The sequence below is a fragment of the Pseudophryne corroboree genome, unplaced genomic scaffold (genome assembly GCF_028390025.1).
Source record: "Pseudophryne corroboree isolate aPseCor3 unplaced genomic scaffold, aPseCor3.hap2 scaffold_947, whole genome shotgun sequence".
Taxonomy (NCBI): Eukaryota; Metazoa; Chordata; class Amphibia; order Anura; family Myobatrachidae; genus Pseudophryne; species Pseudophryne corroboree.
This window is the reverse complement of record NW_026970527.1, coordinates 60,611-88,036: the sequence shown is the minus strand read 5'-3', so window position 1 is coordinate 88,036 and position 27,426 is coordinate 60,611. Positions and strand designations below refer to the sequence as shown.

The 27,426-nt window shown below is 41.6% G+C and overlaps 5 non-coding genes and 1 pseudogene across 5 annotated transcripts; 1 reads left to right on the top strand and 5 right to left on the bottom strand.

Annotated features, from left to right (window-relative positions):
• The first annotated feature begins 728 nt into the window (after positions 1-728).
• Positions 729-891, top strand: LOC135048334 (U1 spliceosomal RNA). Its single transcript, XR_010240249.1, has one exon. It is a non-coding gene; the product is annotated as a U1 spliceosomal RNA (small nuclear RNA).
• Positions 892-2,974: 2,083 nt separating this feature from the next.
• Positions 2,975-3,153, bottom strand: LOC135048290 (U1 spliceosomal RNA; annotated as a pseudogene).
• Positions 3,154-16,802: 13,649 nt separating this feature from the next.
• Positions 16,803-16,918, bottom strand: LOC135048300 (U5 spliceosomal RNA). Its single transcript, XR_010240215.1, has one exon. It is a non-coding gene; the product is annotated as a U5 spliceosomal RNA (small nuclear RNA).
• Positions 16,919-17,193: 275 nt separating this feature from the next.
• On the bottom strand, positions 17,194-17,309 carry LOC135048297 (U5 spliceosomal RNA). The gene has a single exon (XR_010240212.1). It is a non-coding gene; the product is annotated as a U5 spliceosomal RNA (small nuclear RNA).
• A 274-nt stretch (positions 17,310-17,583) lies between these two features.
• On the bottom strand, positions 17,584-17,700 carry LOC135048303 (U5 spliceosomal RNA). The gene has a single exon (XR_010240218.1). It is a non-coding gene; the product is annotated as a U5 spliceosomal RNA (small nuclear RNA).
• A 59-nt stretch (positions 17,701-17,759) lies between these two features.
• LOC135048323 (U1 spliceosomal RNA) lies at positions 17,760-17,923 on the bottom strand. The gene has a single exon (XR_010240238.1). It is a non-coding gene; the product is annotated as a U1 spliceosomal RNA (small nuclear RNA).
• Between the last annotated feature and the right edge of the window lie 9,503 nt (positions 17,924-27,426).

Here is a 27,426-nt window from a genome sequence, read left to right as displayed (position 1 = left end):
GCCTTACACACTAACTGATTGCGCCACAGCGACACTTTGCAAAAGCATATACTGAAAAAGGCTAATAAGCATTCATCTAGAACGTTTCCTAGAAACATTTTAAAAAGTCAATAATGTGGAGAGTTTTTGTAAGATGTTTCTTCCATCAACCAATGAAGAAACACATTGGTACTTTCCCATGATGAGTGAGTGCTTCAGGATCTCTTGCACTTACATGTGCAGCAGAGTACTGTAATGGAAGCATGCTGGGTCCATAACCCAGAGGTAGGCAGATTGAAACTATCCTCTGCTATATGCATTTTTTTTGTTAATTAAAGTAATCCAAAACTGGGATTGACATTTTTGCTCTTTTATTTTTACTTAAAGTACAATAACTTTTACCATTTTAATTTGTTTTAATAGTATATTGACAGTATTGTTTTCTTTCAAAAATTCACTTAATTTTCTTTTCTGTGTGCTAATTAGATAGCACCTTGTTTTCACATTAAATAGACTTCCACATGAGAAAGCAGCAAGGATGCAGTGGCGTTAATGTTTCCTGGTGGTAGTGGGGGACTGTGTTTGTGCTTTCCTCTGGTCAGCTCTGGTAAAAGTCAGATTTCTTTGTCTCAGATCTTCCTCTAGCCTTGTTGTTCTTTCGAGAGTTCCCTTGTGCTGCCTCAGTTGGATCTCCTTCACTTGACAGGGGCGTACCCGAGCAGCGACCCTCCCCAGCACTAGCCCAACTCCTACTTACCTGCCAGGTGAGATACTATGATCATGAAGGTGCTTCTCCCAGGGCAAGGCTCACCCATTGCACTCTGGGTGTGCTGCTCCTGCGATTTCCCCAAATGTGGGAAACTTGACTGCATAATTTGTGTTTCCCCTGGTCGGCTCTCGTATAATTCAGATCTCTTTGTCTCAGGTCTCTCTCCAGCCTAGTTTGCTGTCTGTTTCCACTTCTCTTTTCTTAAACCGCTCCCTTCTATGTCCTTGCGCACCTTAATTAAATCTAACTCTGATTACGTCAGAGAAGGCCAGGTACCCTACACCATAAGAGGGGGTTTGAAATTTTGACTTGTCTACTTAAAGATCACCAAAATCTGATCACAAGGTCAATTACATCACTGGGTGGGAACCTTTTGGTTAATAGCCCATGTAAGTGCAAGAGATCCTGAAGCACTCACTCATCATGGGAAAGTACCAATGTGTTTCTTACAAAAATTCTCCAGATTATTGACTTTTTAAAGTTTTTCTAGGAAACGTTCTAGATGAATGCTTATTAGCCTTTGTCAGTATGTACTTTTGCAAAGTGTCGCTGTGGCGCAATCAGTCAGTGTGTATGGCTATTAACCTAAAGGTTGGTGATTCAATCCCACCCAGGGACGTAATTGACCTTGTTATCAGATTTTGGTGATCTTTAAGTAGACAAGTCAAAATTTCAAACCCCCTCTTATGGTGTAGGGTACCCGGCCTTCTCTGATGTAATCAGAGTTAGATTTGATTAAGTGATTTTATAAAAAACAGCTAGGAAGCACAATTTAGCAGTGGGTTGCAGAGAAAAAAAATTATGCTGGCAGAAAAGTCCAATTGAGTGATTAAACAGCTCTTCATTTTCTGATTTTATGTTTATGCTAACAAATTTGCTCTCTGAAAAGTGTCCACAAAGCCAAGTCTCTGATTAACACCTTTGTAGGAATGATTATCCACCTATTACTGAATTAAACTTGCTTCATTGGAAAGGAAGCAAGATGCATCCTCATTTCAATGTCTACTGAAATAATACAGGTTGACACCAGGAAACATAAACGTCACTGCATCCTTGCTGCTTCCTCATGGGGAAGTCTGTTTAATGTGAAAACAAGGTGATATCTAATCAGCACACAGGTAAGGAATTAAGAAAATCTTTCTTTATGGGTGAAGATGTTTCTCACAAAATTGTTGCACCAAGGCATCATTGAAATTAAAGCTGGAAAGATGATTTTAATATATCACTTGTATATTTTGTACTGCTCTTCTGGTGACAATGTAGTTTGTTTTTGTCAATTACCATTTTAATAATAGGGTAAAGAAAATTAAGTGGATTTTTGAAAGAAAACAATACTGTCAATATACTATTAAAACAAATTAAAATGGTAAAAGTTATTGTACTTTAAGTAAAAATAAAAGAGCAAAAATATCAATCCCAGTTTTGGATTACTTTAATTAACAAAAAACAATGCATATAGCAGAGGATAGTTTCAATCTGCCTACCTCTGGGTTATGGACCCAGCATGCTTCCATTACAGTACTCTGCTGCACATGTAAGTGCAAGAGATCCTGAAGCACTCACTCATCATGGGAAAGTACCAATGTGTTTCTTCATTGGTTGATGGAAGAAACATCTTACAAAAACTCTCCAGATTATTGACTTTTTAAAGTTTTTCTAGGAAACGTTCTAGATGAATGCTTATTAGCCTTTGTCAGTATGTACTTTCGCAAAGTGTCTCTGAGGCACAAACAGTTAGCGTGTTCAGTTGTTAACCAAAAGGTTGGTGGTTCAATCCCACCTAGGGACGTAATTGACCTTGTTATCAGATTTTGGTGATCTTTAAGTAGACAAGTCAAAATTTCGAAAACCCCTGTTATGGTGTAGGGTACCTGGCCTTCTCTGATGTAATCAGAGTTAGATTTGATTAAGTGATTTTATAAAAAAAACAGCCACGAAGCACAATTTAGCAGTGGGTTGCAGAGAAAAAGAAATATGCTGGCAGAAAAATCCAATTGAGTGATTAAACAGCTCTTCATTTTCTGGCTTTATTTTTATGCTAACAAATTTGTGCTCTGAAAAGTGTCCACAAAGCCAAGTATCTTATTAACACCTTTGTAGGGATGGTTTTTCACCTATTATTAAATTAAACTTGCTTCATTGGAAAGGCAGCAAGTGATGTCATCCAAGCAGTGGGTCAAGGTTGGCTTCAAACCTCGTCTGCTTATGAAAAGAGAAAAGGGGTATGCAGGGCATGGCGGCCTTTTGCGGTGCTTGGATGACCCCTAGTTCGCATTAAATAATGCAGTCGAGTTTCCCACATTTGGGGAAATCACAGGGGTCAGCATACCCAGAATGCAATGAATGAACCGCACCCTGGGAGAACAGTCTTCATGACCATGGTATCTCCTATGCAAAATAAGTATGATTTGGGATAGGGCTGGGGAGGGCCGCTGCTCAGGCACATCTCTGTCAAGTAAAGGAGATTCAACTGAGGCAGCACAAGGGAACTCTCATCTGGGGACAACAACTGCAGGGAGAACACATATTTTCAGATGAACATGGGAGGGCAGAAGGCTGCCTAATACTGAAGCACCCCCAAACAACAAACCAAATGCAACAACTAGTGCAAGCATTCCTGGGGGAAGGCCTGCAGCAGATGGATTTGCATATGGCGATGTCATCCAAGCAGTGGGTCAAAGTTGGCTTCAACCCTCGTCTGCATATGAAAAGAGAAAAGGGGCGTGCAGGGCATGGCGGCCTTTTGCGGCACTTGGATGACCCCTAGTTCGCATTAAACACCTCCACCCTCTGTCGGTGTGGGGCTCATGTTGGCTATGCCCCAGCCCCTGAAGGATTCAAGCTGATTTCTTGCAGCAGCTGGGCACTGTAACAGCTCCAGAGCTGCTCTGTAAGGCAAGTAAAAGGGTGTGGGCCCTGCAGCACTACCTGTAGTTCGCATTGTGCAAGACCCCTAGTTCGCATTAAACACCCCCACCCTCCTTCGGTGTGGGGCTCATGTTGGCCATGCCCCAGCCCCTGAAGCATTCACGCTGATTTCTTGCAGCAGCTGGGCACTGTAACAGCTCAAGAGCTGCTCTGTAAGGCAAGTAAAAGGGTGTGGGCCCTGCAGCACTACCTGTAGTTTGCATTGTGCATTGGAAGGCACAAAGTAAGCAGACGGGAGGAGAAGTCAGGATAGTGCACAAGGGTATAGACGGGAGGGGATCAAGAAAAAAGAAGTGGAAACAGACAGCAAACTAGGCTTCCAATGCACAATGCAAACTACAGGTAGTGCTGCAGGGCCCACACCCTTTTACTTGCCTTACAGAGCAGCTCTGGAGCTGTTTAATCACTCAATTGGATTTTTCTGCCAGCATAATTTTTATCTTACGTCCTAGAGGATGCTGGGGACTCCGTAAGGACCATGGGGGATAGACGGGCTCCGCAGGAGACATGGGCACTTTAAGAAAGACTTTAGATCTGGGTGTGCACTGGCTCCTCCCTCTATGCCCCTCCTCCAGACCTCAGTTTACTACTGTGCCCAGAGGAGACTGGGTGCTTTTCAGGGAGCTCTCCTGAGTTTCCTGACAGAAAGTATATTTGTTAGATTTTTTTATTTTCAGGGAGCCTGCTGGCAACAGACTCCCTGCATCGAGGGGCGGAGGGGAGAGATGCACACCTACTTCTGTGAGTTGATAGGCTCTGCTTCTTAGGCTACTGTACAGCATTAGCTCCAGAGGGATCGGTACGCAGGTCTCACCCTCGCCGTCCGTCCCAGAGCCGCGCCGCCGTCCCCCTCGCAGAGCCGGAAGATAGAAGCCGGGTGAGTATGAGAAGAAAAGAAGACTTCAGAGGCGGCGGAAGACTTCATGATCTTCACTGAGGTAACGCACAGCAGTAAAGCTGTGCTCCATTGCTCCCATACACCTCACACACGGCAGTCAGTGTAAGGGTGAAGGGCGCAGGGGGGACGCCCTGGGCAGCAATATAGACCTCTCTTTGGCAAAATAAATATATATGCAGCTAGGCACTGTATATATATATAAGAGCCCCCGCCATTTTTTTATGGGGGGGGCTATTTGAGCGGGACAGAAGCCCGTCGCTGAGGGGGTGGGGCTTCTCCCTCAGCACTCCCCAGCGCCATTTTCTCCACAGCACCGCTGAGGGGAAGCTCCATGGACTCTCCCCTGCTTATACCACGGTAGAAAGAGGGTCTTAAAGAAGAGGGGGCACATAATTAGGCGCATATATATATGGAAATACAGCGCTACTGGGTAAACATAAAATGATTGTGTTTTTTTCCTGGGTCATATAGCGCTGGGGTGTGTGCTGGCATACTTTCTCTCTCTGTCTCTCCAAAGGGCCTTGTTGGGGAACTGTCCTCAGATAAGAGGATTCCCTGAGTGTATGGTGTGTCGGTACACGTGTGTCGACATGTCTGAGGTAGAAGGCTCTCCTAGAGAGGAGCAGGAGCAAATTAATGTGGTGTCTCCGTCGACAACGCCGACACCTGACTGGATGGATATGTGGAATGTTTTAAGTGCTAATGTAAACTTATTACACAAGAGATTAGACAAAGCTGAAGCTAGGGAACAGTCAGGGAGTCAACCCATGCCTGTCCCTATGTCGCAGGGACCTTCGGGGTCTCAAAAGCGCCCACTATCCCAAATAGTTGACACAGATACCGACACAGATTCTGACTCCAGTGTCGACTACGATGATGCAAAGTTACAACCAAAATTGGCTAAATGTATTCGATATATGATTATTGCAATAAAAGATGTTTTGCACATCACAGAGTCCCCTGTCCCTGACACGAGGGTACACATGTATAAGGGAAAGAAACCTGAGATAACCTTTCCCCCCTCACATGAGTTGAACGAATTATGTGAAAAAGCTTGGGAATCTCCAGACAAAAAGCTGCAGATTCCCAAAAGGATTCTTATGGCGTATCCTTTCCCGCCAATGGACAGGATACGGTGGGAATCCTCCCCTAGGGTGGATAAAGCATTGACACGCTTATCCAAAAAGGTAGCGCTGCCATCCCAGGATACGGCTACCATCAGGGACCCTGCTGACCGCAAGCAGGAGGTTACCCTAAAGTCCATTTACACACATTCTGGTACCTTACTCAGACCGGCAATTGCGTCGGCCGAGGTTGTAGCGCGGTGGCAGCATGGACAGATACCTTATCAGCAGAGATTGAGACCCTAGATAAGGATGCTATGTTATTGACCATAGGGCATATAAAAGATGCTGTCCTATATATGAGAGATGCTCAAAGTGACATTAGTCTACTGGGTTCTAGAATAAACGCTATGTCGATTTCTGCTAGACGAGTCCTATGGACCCGGCAATGGACAGGTGATGCCGACTCAAAAAGGCATATGGAGGTTTTACCTTACAGGTGTGAGGAATTGTTTGGGGAAGGTCTCTCGGACCTTGTCTCCACAGCTACAGCTGGTAAATCAAATTTTTTGCCTTATATTCCCTCACAGCCTAAGAAAGCACCACATTATCAAATGCAGTCCTTTCGATCACAGAGAAACAAGAAAGTACGAGGTGCGTCCTTTCTTGCCAGAGGTAAGGGCAGAGGGAAGAAGCTGCACAACACAGCTAGTTCCCAGGAACAGAAGTCCTCCCCGGCCTCTACAAAATCCACCGCATGACGCTGGGGCTCCGCTAAAGGAGTCCGCCCAGTTGGGGGCACGTCTTCGTGTTTTCAGCCACATCTGGGTTCATTCGCAGGTGGATCCCTAGGCAATAGAAATTGTTTCTCAGGGTTACAAGCTGAAATTCGAAGAGGTGCCTCCTCGCCGGTTTTTCAAATCGGCCCTACCATCTTCTCCCCAGGAAAGGGAGATAGTGTTAAATGCAATTCACAAATTGTATCTTCAACAGGTGGTGGTCAAGGTTCCCCTGCTTCAACAAGGAAAGGGAAATTATTCGACCCTGTTTGTAGTCCCAAAACCGGACGGTTTGGTCAGACCCATATTAAATTTAAAATCCCTGAACCTATACTTGAAAAGGTTCAAGTTCAAGATGGAATCGCTAAGAGCGGTCATCGCCAGCCTAGAAGGGGGGGATTTTATGATATCTCTGGACATAAAGGATGCATACCTTCATGTACTCATTTATCCACCTCATCAGGCGTACCTAAGATTTGCGGTACAGTATTGTCATTACCAATTTCAGACGTTGCCGTTTGGTCTCTCCAGAATTTTCTCCGAGAATTTTCACCAAGGTAATGACGGAAATTATGGTGCTCCTGCGAAAGCAAGGTGTCACAATTATCCCGTACTTGAACGATCTCCTCATAAAAGCGAGATCAAGAGAGCAGTTGCTGAACAGCGTATAACTTTCATTGAAGGTGTTACAGCAAAACGGCTGGATTCTCAATATCCCGAAGTCGCAGTTGGTTCCTACGACTCGTCTGACTTTGCTTGGGCATTATTCTGGATACGGACCAGAAAAGGGTTTATCTTCCGATAGAAAAGGCCCAGGAACTCATGACTCTGGTCAGGAACCTATTGAAACCAAAACAGGTGTCAGTGCATCACTGCACTCGAGTCCTGGGAATGATGGTGGCATCATACGAGGCCATTCCCTTCGGCAGGTTCCATGCGAGGATCTTGCAATGGGACCTACTGGACAAGTGGTCCGGGTCACATCTACAGATTCATCAGTTGATCACCCTGTCCCCTAGGGCCAGGGTATCTCTCCTGTGGTGGCTGCAGAGTGCTCACCTTCTAGAGGGCCGCAGGTTCGGCATTCAGGACTGGATCCTGGTGACCACGAACGCGAGCCTCCGAGGTTGGGGAGCAGCCACACAGGGAAGAAATTTCCAAGGTCTTTGGTCAAGTCAGGAGACTTGTCTTCACATCAACATCCTGGAGCTAAGGGCCATATACAACGCCCTATGTCAAGCGGAGACCTTACTTCGCGACCAACCAGTTCTGATCCAGTCAGACAACGTCACCGCAGTAGTTCATGTAAACCGCCAAGGCGGCACAAGGAGCAGAGTGGCGATGGCGGAAGCCACCAGAATTCTTCGCTGGGCGGAGAATCATGTAAGCGCACTGTCAGCAGTGTTCATTCCGGGAGTGGACAACTGGGAAGCAGACTTCCTCAGCAGACACGACCTACATCCAGGAGAGTGGGGACTCCATCAGGAAGTCTTCGCACAGATTGCAAGTCGGTGGGGACTGTTCCAGATAGACATGATGGCGTCCCGCCTCAACAAAAAGCTACAGAGGTATTGCACCAGGTCAAGAGACCCTCAGGCAGTAGCTGTTTAAACAGCTCTTCATTTTCTGATTTTATGTTTATGCTAACAAATTTGCTCTCTGAAAAGTGTCCACAAAGCCAAGTCTCTGATTAACACCTTTGTAGGAATGGTTTTTCACCTATTACTGAATTAAACTTGCTTCATTGGAAAGGCAGCAAGATGCATCCTCATTTCAATGTCTACTGAAATAATACAGGTTGACACCAGGAAACATAAACGCCACTGCATCCTTGCTGCTTTCGCATGTGGAAGTCTGTTTAATGTGAAAACAAGGTGATATCTAATTAGCACACAGGTAAGGAATTAAGAAAATCTTTATTTAAGGGTGAAGGTGTTTCTCACAAAATCGTTGCCCCAATGCATCATTGAAATTCAAGCTGGAAAGATGATTTTAATATATCACTTGTACATTTTGTATTGCTCTTCTGGTGACAATGTAGTTTGTTTTTGTCAATTACCATTTTAATAATAGGGTAAAGAAAATTAAGTGGATTTTTGAAAGAAAACAATACTGTCAATATACTATTAAAACAAATTAAAATGGTAAAAGTTATTGTACTTTAAGTAAAAATAAAAGAGCAAAAATATCAATCCCAGTTTTGGATTACTTTAATTAACAAAAAAAAATGCATATAGCAGAGGATAGTTTCAATCTGCCTACCTCTGGGTTATGGGCCCAGCATGTTTCCATTGCAGTACTCTGCTGCACATGTAAGTGCAAGAGATCCTGAAGCACTCACTCATCATGGGAAAGTACCAATGTGTTTCTTCGTTGGTTGATGGAAGAAACATCTTACAAAAACTCTCCAGATTATTGACTTTTTAAAGTTTTTCTAGGAAACGTTCTAGATGAATGCTTATTAGCCTTTGTCAGTATGTATGTTTGTAAAGTGTCTCTGTGGCGCAATCGGTTAGTGTGTTTGGTTATTAATCAAAGGGTTGGTGGTTCAATCCCACCCAACGATGTAATTGACCTTGTTATCAGATTTTGGTGATCTTTAAGTAGACAAGTCAAAATTTCAAACCCCCTTCTTATGGTGTAGGGTACCTGGCCTACTCTGATGTAATCAGAGTTAGATTTGAATCAGTGATTTTATAAAAAAACAGCTAGGAAGCACAATTTAGCAGTGGGTTGCAGAGAAAAAGAAATATGCTGGCAGAAAAATCCAATTGAGTGATTAAACAGCTCTTCATTTTCTGGCTTTATTTTTATGCTAACTAATTTGTTCTCTGAAAAGTGTCCACAAAGCCAAGTATCTGATTAACATATTTGTAGGGATGGTTTTTCACCTATTACTAAATTAAACTTGCTTCATTGGAAAGGCAGCAAGATGCATCCTCATTTCAATATCTACTGAAATAATACAGGTTGACACCAGGAAACATTAACGCCACTGCATCCTTGCTGCTTTCTCATGTGGAAGTCTGTTTAATGTGAAAACAAGGTGATATCTAATTAGCACACAGGTAAGGAATAAAGAAAATCTTTATTTAAGGGTGAAGATGTTTCTCACAAAATCGTTGCCCCAATGCATCATTGAAATTCAAGCTGGAAAGATGATTTTAATATATCACTTGTACATTTTGTATTGCTCTTCTGGTGACAATGTAGTTTGTTTTTGTCAATTACCATTTTAATAATCGGGTAAAGAAAATTAATTGGATTTTTGAAAGAAAACAACACTGTCAATATACTATTAAAACAAATTAAAATGGTAAAAGTTATTGTACTTTAAGTAAAAATAAAAGCTAAAATATCAATCCCAGTTTTGGATTACTTTAATGAACAAAAAAAAAATGCATATAGCAAAGGATAGTTTCAATCTGCCTACCTCTGGGTTATGGGCCCAGCATGCTTCCATTGCAGTACTCTGCTGCACATGTAAGTGCAAGAGATCCTGAAGCACTCACTCATCATGGGAAAGTACCAATGTGTTTCTTCATTGGTTGCTGGAAGAAACATCTTACAAAAACTCTCCAGATTATTGACTTTTTAAAGTTTTTCTAGGAAACGTTCTAGATGAATGCTTATTAGTCTTTGTCAGTATGTACTTTTTGCAAAGTGTCTCTGTGGCGCAATCGGTTAGTGTGTTCAGCTATTAATCAAAAGGTTGGTGGTTCAATCCCATCCAGGGACGTAATTGACCTTGTCATCAAATTTTGGTAATATTTAAGTAGACAAGTCATATAGCAGAGGATAGTTTCAATCTGCCTACCTCTGGGTTATGGACCCAGCATGCTTCCATTACAGTACTCTGCTGCACATGTAAGTGCAAGAGATCCTGAAGCACTCACTCATCATGCGAAAGTACCAATGTGTTTCTTCATTGGTTGCTGGAAGAAACATCTTACAAAAACTCTCCTTATTATTGACTTTTTAAAGTTTTTCTAGGAATCGTTCTAGATGAATGCTTATTAGCCTTTGTCAGTATGTACTTTTGCAAAGTTTCGCTGTGGCGCAATCAGTTAGTGTGTACGGCTATTAACCAAAAGGTTGGTGGTTCAATCCCACCCAGGGATGTAATTGAACTTGTAATCAGATTTTGTTGATCTTTAAGTAGACAAGTCAAAATTTCGAAAACCCCTGTTATGGTGTAGGGTACCTGGCCTTCTCTGATGTAATCAGAGTTAGATTTGATTCATACTGTTAACTGGGTAGTATATCACAAGTTATACGGTGTGATTGGTGTGGCTGGTATGAATCTTGACCTTGGATTAACAAAAATCCTTTCCTCGAACTGTCTGTCTCCTCTGGGCACAGTTTCTCTAACTGAGGTATGGAGGAGGGGCATAGAGGGAGGAGCCAGTGCACACCCAGATCTAAAGTCTTTCTTAAAGTGCCCATGTCTGCTGCGGAGCCCGTCTATCCCCCATGGTCCTTACGGAGTCCCCATCATCCTCTACGGACTACGAGAAAAAAAAATTACCGGTAGGTTTAAAATGTTATTTTTTTCTCTGCAACCCACTGCTAAATTGTGCTTCCTAGCTGTTTTTTATAAAATCACTTAATTAAATCTAACTCTGATTACGTCAGAGAAGGCCAGGTACCCTACACCATAAGAGGGGGTTTGAAATTTTGACTTGTCTACTTAAAGATCACCAAAATCTGATGACAAGGTCAATTACATCCCTGGGTGGGATTGAACCACCAACCTTTTGGTTAATAGCCCATGTAAGTGCAAGAAATCCTGAAGCACTCACTCATCATGGGAAAGTACCAATGTGTTTCTTACAAAAATTCTCCAGATTATTGACTTTTTAAAGTTTTTCTAGGAAACGTTCTAGATGAATGATTATTAGCCTTTGTCAGTATTGACTTTTGCAAGGTGTCTCTGTGGCGCAATCGGTTAGCATGTTTGGCTATTAACCAAAAGGTTGGTGGTTCAATCCCACCCAGGGATGTAATTGACCTTGTAATCAGATTTTGGTGATCTTTAAGTAGACAAGTCAAAATTTCAAAAACCCCCCTTATGGTGTAGGGTACCTGGCCTTCTCTGATGTAATCAGAGTTAGATTTGATTAAGTGATTTTATAAAAAAACAGCTAGGAAGCACAATTTAGCAGTGGGTTGCAGAGAAAAAAAATATGCTGGCAGAAAAGTCCAATTGAGTGATTAAACAGCTCTTCATTTTCTGATTTTATGTTTATGCTAACAAATTTGCTCTCTGAAAAGTGTCCACAAAGCCAAGTCTCTGATTAACACCTTTGTAGGAATGGTTTTTCACCTATTACTGAAATAAACTTGCTTCATTGGAAAGGCATCAAAGATGCATCCTCATTTCAATGTCTACTGAAATAATACAGGTTGACACCAGGAAACGTCACTGCATCCTTGCTGCTTCCTCACGGGGAAGTCTGTTTAATGTGAAAACAAGGTGATATCTAATCAGCACACAGGTAAGGAATTAAGAAAATCTTTCTTTGTGGGTGAAGATGTTTCTCACAAATTGTTGTCCCAATGCATCATTGAAATTCAAGATGGAAGATGATTTTCATATATCACTTGTACATTTTGCATTGCTCTTCTGGTGACAATGTAGTTTGTTTTTGTCAATTACCATTTCAGTAATAGGGTAAAGAAAATTAAGTGGATTTTTTAAAGAAAACAATGCTGTCAATATACTATTAAAACAAATTAAAATGATAAAAGTTATTGTACTTTAAGTAAAAATAAAAGAGCCAAAATATCAATCCCAGTTTTTGATTACTTTAATTATAAAAAAAAAAATGCACATAGCAGAGGATAGTTTCGATCAATCGACCTCTGGGTTATGGGCCCAGCATGCTTCCATTGCACTACTCTGCTGCTCATGGAAGTGTAAGAGATCCTGAAGACTAAATTGATTAAAGGCCTAAAAGTACTGGACTATAAGGAAAGACTTACTAGGCTGAATATTTATACACTAGAAAAGAGGTGCCTAAGAGGAGATATTATTAATATCTTCAAATATGTAAAGATACATAACAAAGAGTTATCAGAGGAATTATTTATTAAAAGAACACGTGGTCACTCGCTGCGACTGGAGGAAAGTTCAGAACGCAATGGAGGAAAGGTTTCTTCACTGTTAGGGCAATCAGGATGTGGAATTCCCTGCCAGGGAAGGTGGTAATGGCGGACTCTGTAATTGGATTTAAAAAAGGAATGGATACATTTCTGAATGAAAAAGCTATCCAAGGTTATAATACTTAAAATATCAACATGGTTAATCCGGGGGTAACATGAGTTATAGTAGCTAACTAGTCATAAAACATTATTCAGCAAGTATGTAGAATCATCACAACTTAAAACAGGTTGAACACGATGGGCAATTTGCCTCTATTCAACCTCAAAAACTATGTTACTATATTACTATGTTATTGTAGTATACAGAACACCACAATGCAATGAGCAGTGATAGTGAGCACTGATGAGGATACTAGAACTGACACTGAGCAGCAAGATGCAGCACTGGACTATTAGTAATGTACTGTAGTATGCTGAGCACCACAATGCAGCACAAGACAATGAGCAGTGATACTGAGCACTGATGAGGATACTACTGAGAACTGACACTGAGCAGGAGAGACACACTACTAGTATTACTGAGCAGCAATAAGTAACCACTGATACTGAGCACTGATATTGAGATTTCCACTGAGAGAACATAGCCACGTCCTCTCCGCTCTCTCTTCAATGCACGAGTAAAAATGGCAGCAACGCGCAGCTCTTTATATGGAATCCGAATCTCGCGAGAATCCGACAGCGGGATGATGACATTTTCCCTTGTTCAGGTTTTCCGAGTCAGGCGGGAACAACCGAGCCTGCCTCGGACCAGTGTAAACCACGTGGAGTTCGTGGGGAATTCGGTTCTCGGAGAACCGAACCCGCTCCTCTCTACCTTATACCCATCAATTTTTTTATTTTCAATCTAAGCCCCTGCAGTTTTCTGTAAGCATCTGCTTCGCTATGATGATTAACAAGTCACAAGGGCAAACACTCAGGGTTTGAGGCGTAGATCTTAGGACCAGCTGCTACAAGCATGGCAGAGGTGTCACTATCACTGGTGACACACAGAGAGGTGGCGAGGGAGATTGTAATGCAGTGCGCGCAGATAAGCAGCGCAATGGTAAAAAGGAGGCATGGTTTCATAGGTAGGGGCGTGGCCTGGTGGCCTGAATCTACATTTTGTTGCTCCGGGTGTCCCGGGGGTTGGGGGCTGCACCCGGGGACTAGTGTGTGAGCGGTGCTGGCTCCTGCACAGTGACAGGGCATGGCCACCCAGCATGACGCCTCCCTTCTTGACCATGCTGTAATTGCAGTCGCACTGCAGTTCAGCGTGATCATAAAAAATGGTGTAGGCTCCTGCTGGTGCAGACTGTATGTGCGCGCAGGAAGCCGCCACCATTTTTGTGATCACAGCGGCTGAATGTGATGTCATACAGCCGCTGTGACCACGCCCCCTGTGTCTCCTCCGTTGCAGACCCCATTTTGAAGCCTTGCCCCCGCACCGCTCCATCCCTGACTTGGAAATGGAGTGTTGCTGACCCACCTCTCCCCCCCTTCCCCACCCCGATTGACAGGCAGAGGCGATCACATTCTCTGCGGGGTGCCGCAGAAAATGCAGGCACATGCGTATGCTCTTAGCAATTTTTGCAGTTGGATCGCTTATTGTGATTGCAATCCAACCTGAATCAGGCCCTATTACCTATCACAATGCGCTGCGGGCAGTACAAAATTGGGTTAATATAGGAGAAAAACCCCCAGACCTGTGCTCCTTAACTGTACCTGGTGGCTAGTGGAGCGGCTGCCCAGTAATCAGTGTCCACCGCAGTGCGCACACGGCCCACCCCCTACGGCCTCGCTCCCCTTCATCAGCGGCCTCGTGATCCGGAAGGGTGGTGTGTGTGTGACTGACCTTAGGATGAAACCGGAGCCTCCGCTGCAGTGACCCAGCAACCAGGGCACGGGAGTATATAGCGCCGCTGGGAGTGATGAAGCTGCAGTAAAGATGTCTATTAGACCTAGCCTGCTGCAGCCCTTGTAGATTCTCATAAAACAAGTTCTTCTTTTCTTGTCAAAATTAATAGCTAAGAATAGGCTGCCTGAGGCAGGCCCCTGTTAATTGGCCTGCTACTGAAGGCACCAACTACAAACTGAGCTCCCTGTTCATGGAAGCGGGGTTATAGAGGAGAATGCACTGAGCTTCTTGGGAACAGTCAAAAGCTTTGAGCCGGTTGGTGCCTCAGATCAAGATCCTACTCTACACCCCAATGTGAATCCTTGTGGAGTCCAGTGTACCCCACAGAAGAAATTAATGTGTCACACCCATTGGCAGCAACCTTAGAATAGCTGCTGACGGGCACAATTGAGAAAGGAAGGGGGGGGGACATTTGAATCCAGCACATAGATGCAATTCAAATATGTAATTTGTACCTTCCTATTTTAAAATATAATGGATGAACCTCACCCTGTGAGAACAATCTTCATGATCAAGAGATCTAATATGTAAAATAAGTATGAGTTGGGATAGGGCTGGGGAGGGTGGCAGCTCGGGCAGCCCCTCCCCCGTCAAGTTAAGGAGATTCAACTGAGGAAGCACAAGGGAACTCTCGTCTGGGGACAACAACTGCAGGGAGACCACATCTTTTCAGATGAACATGGGATGGCGGAAGGCTGCCTAATACTGAAGCACCATCAAATATCAAACCATATCCAACAACTAGTAACAGCATTCCTGGGGGAAGGTCTGCAGCAGACGGATTTGCATACGGTGATGTCATCCAAGCAGTGGGCCAAAGTTGGCTGGAACCCTCATCTGCATATAAAAAGAGAAAAGGGGCATGCAGGGCATGGCGGCCTTTTGCAGTGCTTGGATGACCCCTAGTTCGCATTAAACACCCCCACCCTCCTTTGGTGTGGGGCTCATGTTGGCCATGCCCCATCCCCTGAAGCATTCATGCTGATTTCTTGCAGCAGCTGGGCACTGTAACAGCTCCAGAGCTGCTCTGTAAGGCAAGTAAAAGGGTGTGGGCCCTGCAGCACCACCTGTAGTTCGCATTGTGCGTTGGAAGGCACAAAGTAAGCAGACGGGAGGAGAAGTCAGGATAGTACACAAGGGCATCCTTTTCTCTTAGTCCGTAGAGGATGCTGGGGTCACATTAAGAACCATGGGGTATAGACGGGATCCGCAAGAGACATGGGCACTTTAAGACTTTCAAAGGGTGTGAACTGGCTCCTCCCTCTATGCCCCTCCTCCAGACTCCAGTTATAGGAACTGTGCCCAGGGAGACGGACATTTCGAGGAAAGGATTTATTGTTAAACTAAGGTGAGCATCTTACCAGCTCACACCTTAAGCATGCCGCAGAACGTGGCATTCAACAGAACACAAGCCAACGGCATGAACAATTGCAGCAAAAAGCTGACCAGAACCGTAACACAACATGTGTATAACCACAAGTAATAACTGCAGACACAGTATGGACTGGGACGGGTGCCCAGCATCCTCTACGTACTAAGAGAAAAGGATTTACCGGTAGGTATTAAAATCCTATTTTCTCATACGACCTAGAGGATGCTGGGGTCACATTAAGAACCATGGGGTTATACCAAAGCTCTTGAACGGGTGGGAGAGTGCGTACGACTCTGCAGCACCGAATGACCCAACTTGAGGTTATCATCAGCCAAGGTATCAAACTTGTAAAACTTAGCAAAAGTGTTTACTAAATAGCTGCTCGGCAAAGTTGCAATGCCGAGACTCCCCGACCAGCTGCCCAGGATGAACCCACCTTTCTAGTAGAATGGGTCTTCACCTAATTCAGTAACGGCAATCCTGCCGTGGAATGAGCATGCTGAATTTTACCACAGATCCAGCGCATAATGGTCTGCATGGAAGCAGGACACCCAATCATGTTGGGAGCATACAGGACAAACAGAGCCTCTGTTTTCCTAATCTGAACCGTTCTGGTGACATAAATTTTCAAAGTTCTGACCACAGCCAGAGACTTTGACTCAACGAAGGTGTCAGTGGCCAAAGGCACCATGTGGAAAGATGAACCACCTTCGGCAGAAATTGTTGACGTGTCCTCAATTCTGCTCTATCTTCATGAAAGATCAAATAAAGGCTCTTGTGATACTGCATGGTTTGTACTGTTTTCCATGTGCTCCCAGATCTTTCAAGCAAGTAGCATGGTCAAGAAAGTTCTGTTTGAAAAGAAACAAACATTTACTGTCATTGTTATGCAAATAAACTTACATTAAAGCTAACAAGAAAGCACACTCGTTCTGTCTTTAAACTGATAAAAGAAACCCCAATAATATGGGGCATGCAAAAATTGAGATAAAACTCAGTTTTGCTCCTCTCCACGGAAATCTTTAATAAAAGGCGAAATATTTGTTAGTTCTGAAGAGAAACCAGAGCATGACCAAGATTCCACCTGTCGCCTGAGTGCCATGCCAGCAGTTCTCATTCAGCTCAAAGTGAGCACCCAATTTGAATGAAAGAAAGCAGATTTCTCACCAGGCTTCCCCTTGCTATAAACATGGTTTGTACTCTTTTCCATGTGCTCCCAGATCTTTCAAACAATTAGTGTGGTCAAGAAAGTTCTGTTTGAAAAGAAACAAACATTTACTGTCATTTCTATGCAAATGAGCTTACATTAAAGCACACTCGTTCTATCTTTAAACCAATAAAATAAAACCCCAATAAGATGGGGCATGCAAAAATTGAGATAAAACTCAGTTTTGCTCCTCTCCACGGAAATCTTTAGTAAAAGGCGAAAGATTTGTTCGTTCTGAAGAGAAACCACAGCATGACCAAGATTCTACCTGTCGCCTGAGTGCCATGCCAGCAGTCCTCATTCAGCTCAAAGTGAGCACCCAATTTGAAAGAAAGAAAGCAGATTTCTCACCAGGCTTCCCCTTGCTATAAACATGGTTTGTACTCTTTTCCATGTGCTCCCAGATCTTTCAAGCAATTAGTATAGTCAAGAAAGTTCTGTTTGAAAAGAAACAAACATTTACTGTCATTTCTACGCAAATGAGCTTACATTAAAGCACACTCGTTCTATCTTTAAACTGATAAAAGAAACCCCAATAAGACGGGGCATGCAAAAATTGAGATAAAACTCAGTTTTGCTCCTCTCCACGGAAATCTTTAGTAAAAGGCAAAAGATTTGTTCGTTCTGAAGAACTAGCACAAGGGAACTCTCAAAAGAAGAACAAGGCTCTGAAACAAAGAAATCTGACTTTTACCAGAGCTGACCAGAGGAAAACACAAACACAGTCCCCCACTACCACAAATAAAGCAGTCGAGTTTCCCACATTTGGGGAAATCACAGGGGTCAGCATACCCAGAATGCAATGAATGAACCTCACCCTGGGAGAATAATCCTTATGACCATGGTATCTCCTATGCAAAATAAGTATGATTTGGGATAGAGCTGGGGAGGGCCGCTGCTCAGGCACATCTCTGTCAAGTTAAGGAGATTCAACTGAGGCAGCACAAGGGAACTCTCATCTGGGGACAACAACTGCAGGGAGAACACATATTTTCAGATGAACATGGGAGGGCAGAAGGCTGCCTAATACTGAAGCACCCCCAAACAACAAACCAAATGCAACAACTAGTGCAAGCATTCCTGGGGGAAGGCCTGCCGCAGATGGATTTGCATATGGTGATGTCATCCAAGCAGTGGGTCAAAGTTGGCTTCAACCCTCGTCTGCATATGAAAACAGAAAAGGGGCGTGCAGGGCATGGTGGCCTTTTGCGGCGCTTGTCTGACCCCTAGTTTGCATTAAACACCTCCACCCTCCTTCGGTGTGGGGCTCATGTTGGCTATGCCCCAGCCCCTGAAGCATTCAAGCTGATTTTTCTCCCAAACGAAAGACACTAGAATGAAAATTTTAAAGCCTCCTGTTAGTGCTTCATCTACACGTTATAGCCCTGAATTTTCCAATGCCTATCTCTTTGCAAAAGAGAGATATCGGCAAGGAAAAGCTGTATTGTACCTTTGCATTTTTCTCCCAAACGAAAGACACTAGAATGAAAATTTTAAAGCCTCCTGTTAGTGCTTCATCTACACGTTATAGCCCTGAATTTTCCAATGCCTAGCTCTTTGCAAAAGAGAGATATTGGCAAGGAAAAGCTGTATTGTACCTTTGCATTTTTCTCCCAAACGAAAGACACTAGAATGAAAATTTTAAAGTCTACTGTTAGTGCTTCATCTACACGTTATAGCCCTGAATTTTCCAATGCCTAGCTCTTTGCAAAAGAGAGATATCGGCAAGGAAAAGCTGTATTGTACCTTTGCATTTTTCTCCCAAACGAAAGACACTAGAATGAAAATTTTAAAGCCTCCTGTTAGTGCTTCATATACACGTTATAGCCCTGAATTTTCCAATGCCTATCTCTTTGCAAAAGAGAGATATCGACAAGGAAAAGCTGTATTGTACCTTTGCATTTTTCTCCCAAACGAAGGACATTAGAATGAAAATTTTAAAGCCTCCTATTAGTGCTTCATCTACACGTTATAGCCCTGAATTTTCCAATGCCTAGCTCTTTGCAAAAGAGAGATATCGGCAAGGAAAAGCTGTATTGTACCTTTGCATTTTTCTCCCAAACGAAAGACACTAGAATGAAAATTTTAAAGCCTCCTGTTAGTGCTTCATCTACACGTTATAGCCCTGAATTTTCCAATGCCTATCTCTTTGCAAAAGAGAGATATCGGCAAGGAAAAGCTGTATTGTACCTTTGCATTTTTCTCCCAAACGAAGGACACTAGAATGAAAATTTTAAAGCCTCCTATTAGTGCTTCATCTACACGTTATAGCCCTGAATTTTCCAATGCCTATCTCTTTGCAAAAGAGAGATATCGGCAAGGAAAAGCTGTATTGTACCTTTGCATTTTTCTCCCAAACGAAGGACACTAGAATGAAAATTTTAAAGCCTCCTGTTAGTGCTTCATCTATACGTTATAGCCCTGAATTTTCAAATGCCTATCTCTTTGCAAAAGAGAGATATCGGCAAGGAAAAGCTGTATTGTACCTTTGCATTTTTCTCCCAAACGAAAGACACTAGAATGAAAATTTTAAAGCCTCCTGTTAGTGCTTCATCTACACGTTATAGCCCTGAATTTTCCAATGCCTATCTCTTTGCAAAAGAGAGATATCGGCAAGGAAAAGCTGTATTGTACCTTTGCATTTTTCTCCCAAACGAAGGACACTAGAATGAAAATGTAAAAGCCTCCTGTTAGTGCTTCATCTACACGGTATAGCCCTGAATTTTCCAATGCCTAGCTCTTTGCAAAAGAGAGATATTGGCAAGGAAAAGCTGTATTGTACCTTTGCATTTTTCTCCCAAACGAAGGACACTAGAATGAAAATTTTAAAGCCTCCTGTTAGTGCTTCATCTACACGTTATAGCCCTGAATTTTCCAATGCCTATCTCTTTGCAAAAGAGAGATATCGGCAAGGAAAAACTGTATTGTACCTTTGCATTTTTCTCCCAAACGAAAGACACTAGAATGAAAATTTTAAAGCCTCCTGTTAGTGCTTCATCTACACGTTATAGCCCTGAATTTTCCAATGCCTAGCTCTTTGCAAAAGAGAGATATCGGCAAGGAAAAGCTGTATTGTACCTTTGCATTTTTCTCCCAAACGAAGGACACTAGAATGAAAATGTAAAAGCCTCCTGTTAGTGCTTCATCTACACGGTATAGCCCTGAATTTTCCAATGCCTATCTCTTTGCGAAAGAGAGATATCGGCAAGGAAAAGCTGCATTGTACTTTTGCATTTTTCTCCCAAACGAAAGACACTAGAATGAAAATTTTAAAGCCTCCTGTTAGTGCTTCATCTACATGTTATAGCCCTGAATTTTCCAATGCCTATCTCTTTGCAAAAGAGAGATATCGGCAAGGAAAAGCTGTATTGTACCTTTGCATTTTTCTCCCAAACGAAGGACATTAGAATGAAAATTTTAAAGCCTCCTATTAGTGCTTCATCTACACGTTATAGCCCTGAATTTTCCAATGCCTATCTCTTTGCAAAAGAGAGATATCGGCAAGGAAAAGCTGCATTGTACTTTTGCATTTTTCTCCCAAACGAAAGACACTAGAATGAAATTTTTAAAGCCTACTGTTAGTGCTTCATCTACACGTTATAGCCCTGCATTTTCCAATGCCTATCTCTTTGCAAAAGAGAGATATCGGCAAGGAAAAGCTGCATTGTACTTTTGCATTTTTCTCCCAAACGAAAGACACTAGAATGAAAATTTTAAAGCCTCCTGTTAGTGCTTCATCTACACGTTATAGCCCTGAATTTTCCAATGCCTAGCTCTTTGCAAAAGAGAGATATTGGCAAGGAAAAGCTGTATTGTACCTTTGCATTTTTCTCCCAAACGAAAGACACTAGAATGAAAATTTTAAAGCCTCCTGTTAGTGCTTCATCTACACGTTATAGCCCTGCATTTTCCAATGCCTATCTCTTTGCAAAAGAGAGATATCGGCAAGGAAAAGCAGCATTGTACCTTTGCATTTTTCTCCCAAACGAAAGACACTAGAATGAAAATTGTAAAGCCTCCTGTTAGTGCTTCATCTACACGTTATAGCCCTGCATTTTCCAATGCCTAGCTCTTTGCAAAAGAGAGATATTGGCAAGGAAAAGCTGTATTGTACCTTTGCATTTTTCTCCCAAACGAAAGACACTAGAATGAAAATTTTAAAGCCTCCTGTTAGTGCTTCATCTACACGTTATAGCCCTGAATTTTCCAATGCCTATCTCTTTGCAAAAGAGAGATATCGGCAAGGAAAAGCTGCATTGTACTTTTACATTTTTCTCCCAAACGAAAGACACTAGAATGAAAATTTTAAAGCCTCCTTTTAGTGCTTCATCTACACGTAATAGCCCTGAATTTTCCAATGCCTATCTCTTTGCAAAAGAGAGATATCGGCAAGGAAATGCTGTATTGTACCTTTGCATTTTTCTCCCAAACGAAAGACACTAGAATGAAAATTTTAAAGCCTCCTGTTAGTGCTTCATCTACACGTTATAGCCCTGAATTTTCCAATGCCTAGCTCTTTGCAAAAGAGAGATATTGGCAAGGAAAAGCTGTATTGTACCTTTGCATTTTTCTCCCAAACGAAGGACACTAGAATGAAAATTTTAAAGCCTCCTGTTAGTGCTTCATCTACACGTTATAGCCCTGAATTTTCCAATGCCTATCTCTTTGCAAAAGAGAGATATCGGCAAGGAAAAGCAGCATTGTACTTTTGCATTTTTCTCCCAAACGAAAGACACTAGAATGAAAATTTTAAAGCCTCCTGTTAGTGCTTTATCTACACGTTATAGCCCTGAATTTTCCAATGCCTAGCTCTTTGCAAAAGAGAGATATTGGCAAGGAAAAGCTGTATTGTACCTTTGCATTTTTCTCCCAAACGAAAGACACTAGAATGAAAATTTTAAAGTCTACTGTTAGTGCTTCATCTACACGTTATAGCCCTGAATTTTCCAATGCCTAGCTCTTTGCAAAAGAGAGATATCGGCAAGGAAAAGCTGTATTGTACCTTTGCATTTTTCTCCCAAACGAAAGACACTAGAATGAAAATTTTAAAGCCTCCTGTTAGTGCTTCATCTACACGTTATAGCCCTGAATTTTCCAATGCCTATTTCTTTGCAAAAGAGAGATATCGGCAAGGAAAAGCTGTATTGTACCTTTGCATTTTTCTCCCAAACGAAGGACACTAGAATGAAAATTTTAAAGCCTCCTATTAGTGCTTCATCTACACGTTATAGCCCTGAATTTTCCAATGCCTATCTCTTTGCAAAAGAGAGATATCGGCAAGGAAAAGCTGTATTGTACCTTTGCATTTTTCTCCCAAACGAAGGACACTAGAATGAAAATTTTAAAGCCTCCTTTTAGTGCTTCATCTACACGTTATAGCCCTGAATTTTCCAATGCCTATCTCTTAGCAAAAGAGAGATATCGGCAAGGAAAAGCTGTATTGTACCTTTGCATTTTTCTCCCAAACGAAAGACACTAGAATGAAAATTTTAAAGCCTCCTGTTAGTGCTTCATATACACGTTATAGCCCTGAATTTTCCAATGCCTATCTCTTTGCAAAAGAGAGATATCGGCAAGGAAAAGCAGCATTGTACCTTTGCATTTTTCTCCCAAACGAAAGACACTAGAATGAAAATTGTAAAGCCTCCTGTTAGTGCTTCATCTACACGTTATAGCCCTGCATTTTCCAATGCCTAGCTCTTTGCAAAAGAGAGACATTGGCAAGGAAAAGCTGTATTGTACCTTTGCATTTTTCTCCCAAACGAAAGACACTAGAATGAAAATTTTAAAGCCTCCTGTTAGTGCTTCATCTACACGTTATAGCCCTGAATTTTCCAATGCCTATCTCTTTGCAAAAGAGAGATATCGGCAAGGAAAAGCTGCATTGTACTTTTACATTTTTCTCCCAAACGAAAGACACTAGAATGAAAATTTTAAAGCCTCCTTTTAGTGCTTCATCTACACGTAATAGCCCTGAATTTTCCAATGCCTATCTCTTTGCAAAAGAGAGATATCGGCAAGGAAATGCTGTATTGTACCTTTGCATTTTTCTCCCAAACGAAAGACACTAGAATGAAAATTTTAAAGCCTCCTGTTAGTGCTTCATCTACACGTTATAGCCCTGAATTTTCCAATGCCTAGCTCTTTGCAAAAGAGAGATATTGGCAAGGAAAAGCTGTATTGTACCTTTGCATTTTTCTCCCAAACGAAGGACACTAGAATGAAAATTTTAAAGCCTCCTGTTAGTGCTTCATCTACACGTTATAGCCCTGAATTTTCCAATGCCTATCTCTTTGCAAAAGAGAGATATCGGCAAGGAAAAGCAGCATTGTACTTTTGCATTTTTCTCCCAAACGAAAGACACTAGAATGAAAATTTTAAAGCCTCCTGTTAGTGCTTTATCTACACGTTATAGCCCTGAATTTTCCAATGCCTAGCTCTTTGCAAAAGAGAGATATTGGCAAGGAAAAGCTGTATTGTACCTTTGCATTTTTCTCCCAAACGAAAGACACTAGAATGAAAATTTTAAAGTCTACTGTTAGTGCTTCATCTACACGTTATAGCCCTGAATTTTCCAATGCCTAGCTCTTTGCAAAAGAGAGATATCGGCAAGGAAAAGCTGTATTGTACCTTTGCATTTTTCTCCCAAACGAAAGACACTAGAATGAAAATTTTAAAGCCTCCTGTTAGTGCTTCATCTACACGTTATAGCCCTGAATTTTCCAATGCCTATTTCTTTGCAAAAGAGAGATATCGGCAAGGAAAAGCTGTATTGTACCTTTGCATTTTTCTCCCAAACGAAGGACACTAGAATGAAAATTTTAAAGCCTCCTATTAGTGCTTCATCTACACGTTATAGCCCTGAATTTTCCAATGCCTATCTCTTTGCAAAAGAGAGATATCGGCAAGGAAAAGCTGTATTGTACCTTTGCATTTTTCTCCCAAACGAAGGACACTAGAATGAAAATTTTAAAGCCTCCTTTTAGTGCTTCATCTACACGTTATAGCCCTGAATTTTCCAATGCCTATCTCTTAGCAAAAGAGAGATATCGGCAAGGAAAAGCTGTATTGTACCTTTGCATTTTTCTCCCAAACGAAAGACACTAGAATGAAAATTTTAAAGCCTCCTGTTAGTGCTTCATCTACACGTTATAGCCCTGAATTTTCCAATGCCTATCTCTTTGCAAAAGAGAGATATCGGCAAGGAAAAGCTGCATTGTACTTTTACATTTTTCTCCCAAACGAAAGACACTAGAATGAAAATTTTAAAGCCTCCTGTTAGTGCTTCATCTACACGTTATAGCCCTGAATTTTCCAATGCCTATCTCTTTGCAAAAGAGAGATATCGGCAAGGAAAAGCTGCATTGTACTTTTACATTTTTCTCCCAAACGAAAGACACTAGAATGAAAATTTTAAAGCCTCCTTTTAGTGCTTCATCTACACGTAATAGCCCTGAATTTTCCAATGCCTATCTCTTTGCAAAAGAGAGATATCGGCAAGGAAATGCTGTATTGTACCTTTGCATTTTTCTCCCAAACGAAAGACACTAGAATGAACATTTTAAAGCCTCCTGTTAGTGCTTCATCTACACGTTATAGCCCTGAATTTTCCAATGCCTAGCTCTTTGCAAAAGAGAGATATTGGCAAGGAAAAGCTGTATTGTACCTTTGCATTTTTCTCCCAAACGAAAGACACTAGAATGAAAATTTTAAAGCCTCCTGTTAGTGCTTCATCTACACGTTATAGCCCTGAATTTTCCAATGCCTATCTCTTTGCAAAAGAGAGATATCGGCAAGGAAAAGCTGCATTGTACTTTTACATTTTTCTCCCAAACGAAAGACACTAGAATGAAAATTTTAAAGCCTCCTTTTAGTGCTTCATCTACACGTAATAGCCCTGAATTTTCCAATGCCTATCTCTTTGCAAAAGAGAGATATCGGCAAGGAAATGCTGTATTGTACCTTTGCATTTTTCTCCCAAACGAAAGACACTAGAATGAAAATTTTAAAGCCTCCTGTTAGTGCTTCATCTACACGTTATAGCCCTGAATTTTCCAATGCCTAGCTCTTTGCAAAAGAGAGATATTGGCAAGGAAAAGCTGTATTGTACCTTTGCATTTTTCTCCCAAACGAAAGACACTAGAATGAAAATTTTAAAGCCTCCTGTTAGTGCTTCATATACAAGTTATAGCCCTGAATTTTCCAATGCCTATCTCTTTGCAAAAGAGAGATATCGGCAAGGAAAAGCTGCATTGTACTTTTACATTTTTCTCCCAAACGAAAGACACTAGAATGAAAATTTTAAAGCCTCCTGTTAGTGCTTCATCTACACGTTATAGCCCTGAATTTTCCAATGCATATCTCTTTGCAAAAGAGAGATATCGGCAAGGAAAAGCTGCATTGTACTTTTACATTTTTCTCCCAAACGAAAGAAACTAGAATGAAAATTTTAAAGCCTCCTTTTAGTGCTTCATCTACACGTAATACCCCTGAATTTTCCAATGCCTATCTCTTTGCAAAAGAGAGATATCGGCAAGGAAATGCTGTATTGTACCTTTGCATTTTTCTCCCAAACGAAAGAAACTAGAATGAAAATTTTAAAGCCTCCTGTTAGTGCTTCATCTACACGTTATAGCCCTGAATTTTCCAATGCCTATCTCTTTGCAAAAGAGAGATATCGGCAAGGAAAAGATGTATTGTACCATTGCATTTTTCTCCCAAACGAAGGACACTAGAATGAAAATTTTAAAGCCTCCTTTTAGTGCTTCATCTACACGTTATAGCCCTGAATTTTCCAATGCCTATCTCTTAGCAAAAGAGAGATATCGGCAAGGAAAAGCTGTATTGTACCTTTGCATTTTTCTCCCAAACGAAAGACACTAGAATGAAAATTTTAAAGCCTCCTGTTAGTGCTTCATATACACGTTATAGCCCTGAATTTTCCAATGCCTATCTCTTTGCAAAAGAGAGATATCGGCAAGGAAAAGCTGCATTGTACTTTTGCATTTTTCTCCCAAACGAAAGACACTAGAATGAAAATTTTAAAGCCTCCTGTTTGTGCTTCATCTACACGTTATAGCCCTGAATTTTCCAATGCCTATCTCTTTGCAAAAGAGAGATATCGGCAAGGAAAAGCTGCATTGTACTTTTACATTTTTCTCCCAAACGAAAGACACTAGAATGAAAATTTTAAAGCCTCCTTTTAGTGCTTCATCTACACGTAATAGCCCTGAATTTTCCAATGCCTATCTCTTTGCAAAAGAGAGATATCGGCAAGGAAATGCTGTATTGTACCTTTGCATTTTTCTCCCAAACGAAAGACACTAGAATGAAAATTTTAAAGCCTCCTGTTAGTGCTTCATCTACACGTTATAGCCCTGAATTTTCCAATGCCTATCTCTTTGCAAAAGAGAGATATCGGCAAGGAAAAACTGTATTGTACCTTTGCATTTTTCTCCCAAACGAAAGACACTAGAATGAAAAATTTAAAGCCTCCTGTTAGTGCTTCATCTACACGTTATAGCCCTGAATTTTCCAATGCCTATCTCTTTGCAAAAGAGAGATATCGGCAAGGAAAAGCTGTATTGTACCTTTGCATTTTTCTCCCAAACGAAAGACACTAGAATGAAATTTTTAAAGCCTACTGTTAGTGCTTCATCTACACGTTATAGCCCTGCATTTTCCAATGCCTATCTCTTTGCAAAAGAGAGATATCTTCAAGGAAAAGCTGTATTGTACCTTTGCATTTTTCTCCCAAACGAAAGACACTAGAATGAAATTTTTAAAGCCTACTGTTAGTGCTTCATCTACACGTTATAGCCCTGCATTTTCCAATGCCTATCTATTTGCAAAAGAGAGATATCGGCAAGGAAAAGCAGCATTGTACTTTTGCATTTTTCTCCCAAACGAAAGACACTAGAATGAAAATTTTAAAGCCTCCTGTTAGTGCTTCATCTACACGTTATAGCCCTGAATTTTCCAATGCCTAGCTCTTTGCAAAAGAGAGATATTGGTAAGGAAAAGCTGTATTGTACCTTTGCATTTTTCTCCCAAACGAAAGACACTAGAATGAAAATTTTAAAGCCTCCTGTTAGTGCTTCATCTACACGTTATAGCCCTGAATTTTCCAATGCCTATCTCTTTTCAAAAGAGAGATATCGGCAAGGAAAAACTGTATTGTACCTTTGCATTTTTCTCCCAAACGAAGGACACTAGAATGAAAATTTAAAAGCCTCCTGTTAGTGCTTCATCTACACGTTATAGCCCTGCATTTTCCAATGCCTATCTCTTTGCAAAAGAGAGATAACGGCAAGGAAAAGCAGCATTGTACCTTTGCATTTTTCTCCCAAACGAAAGACACTAGAATGAAAA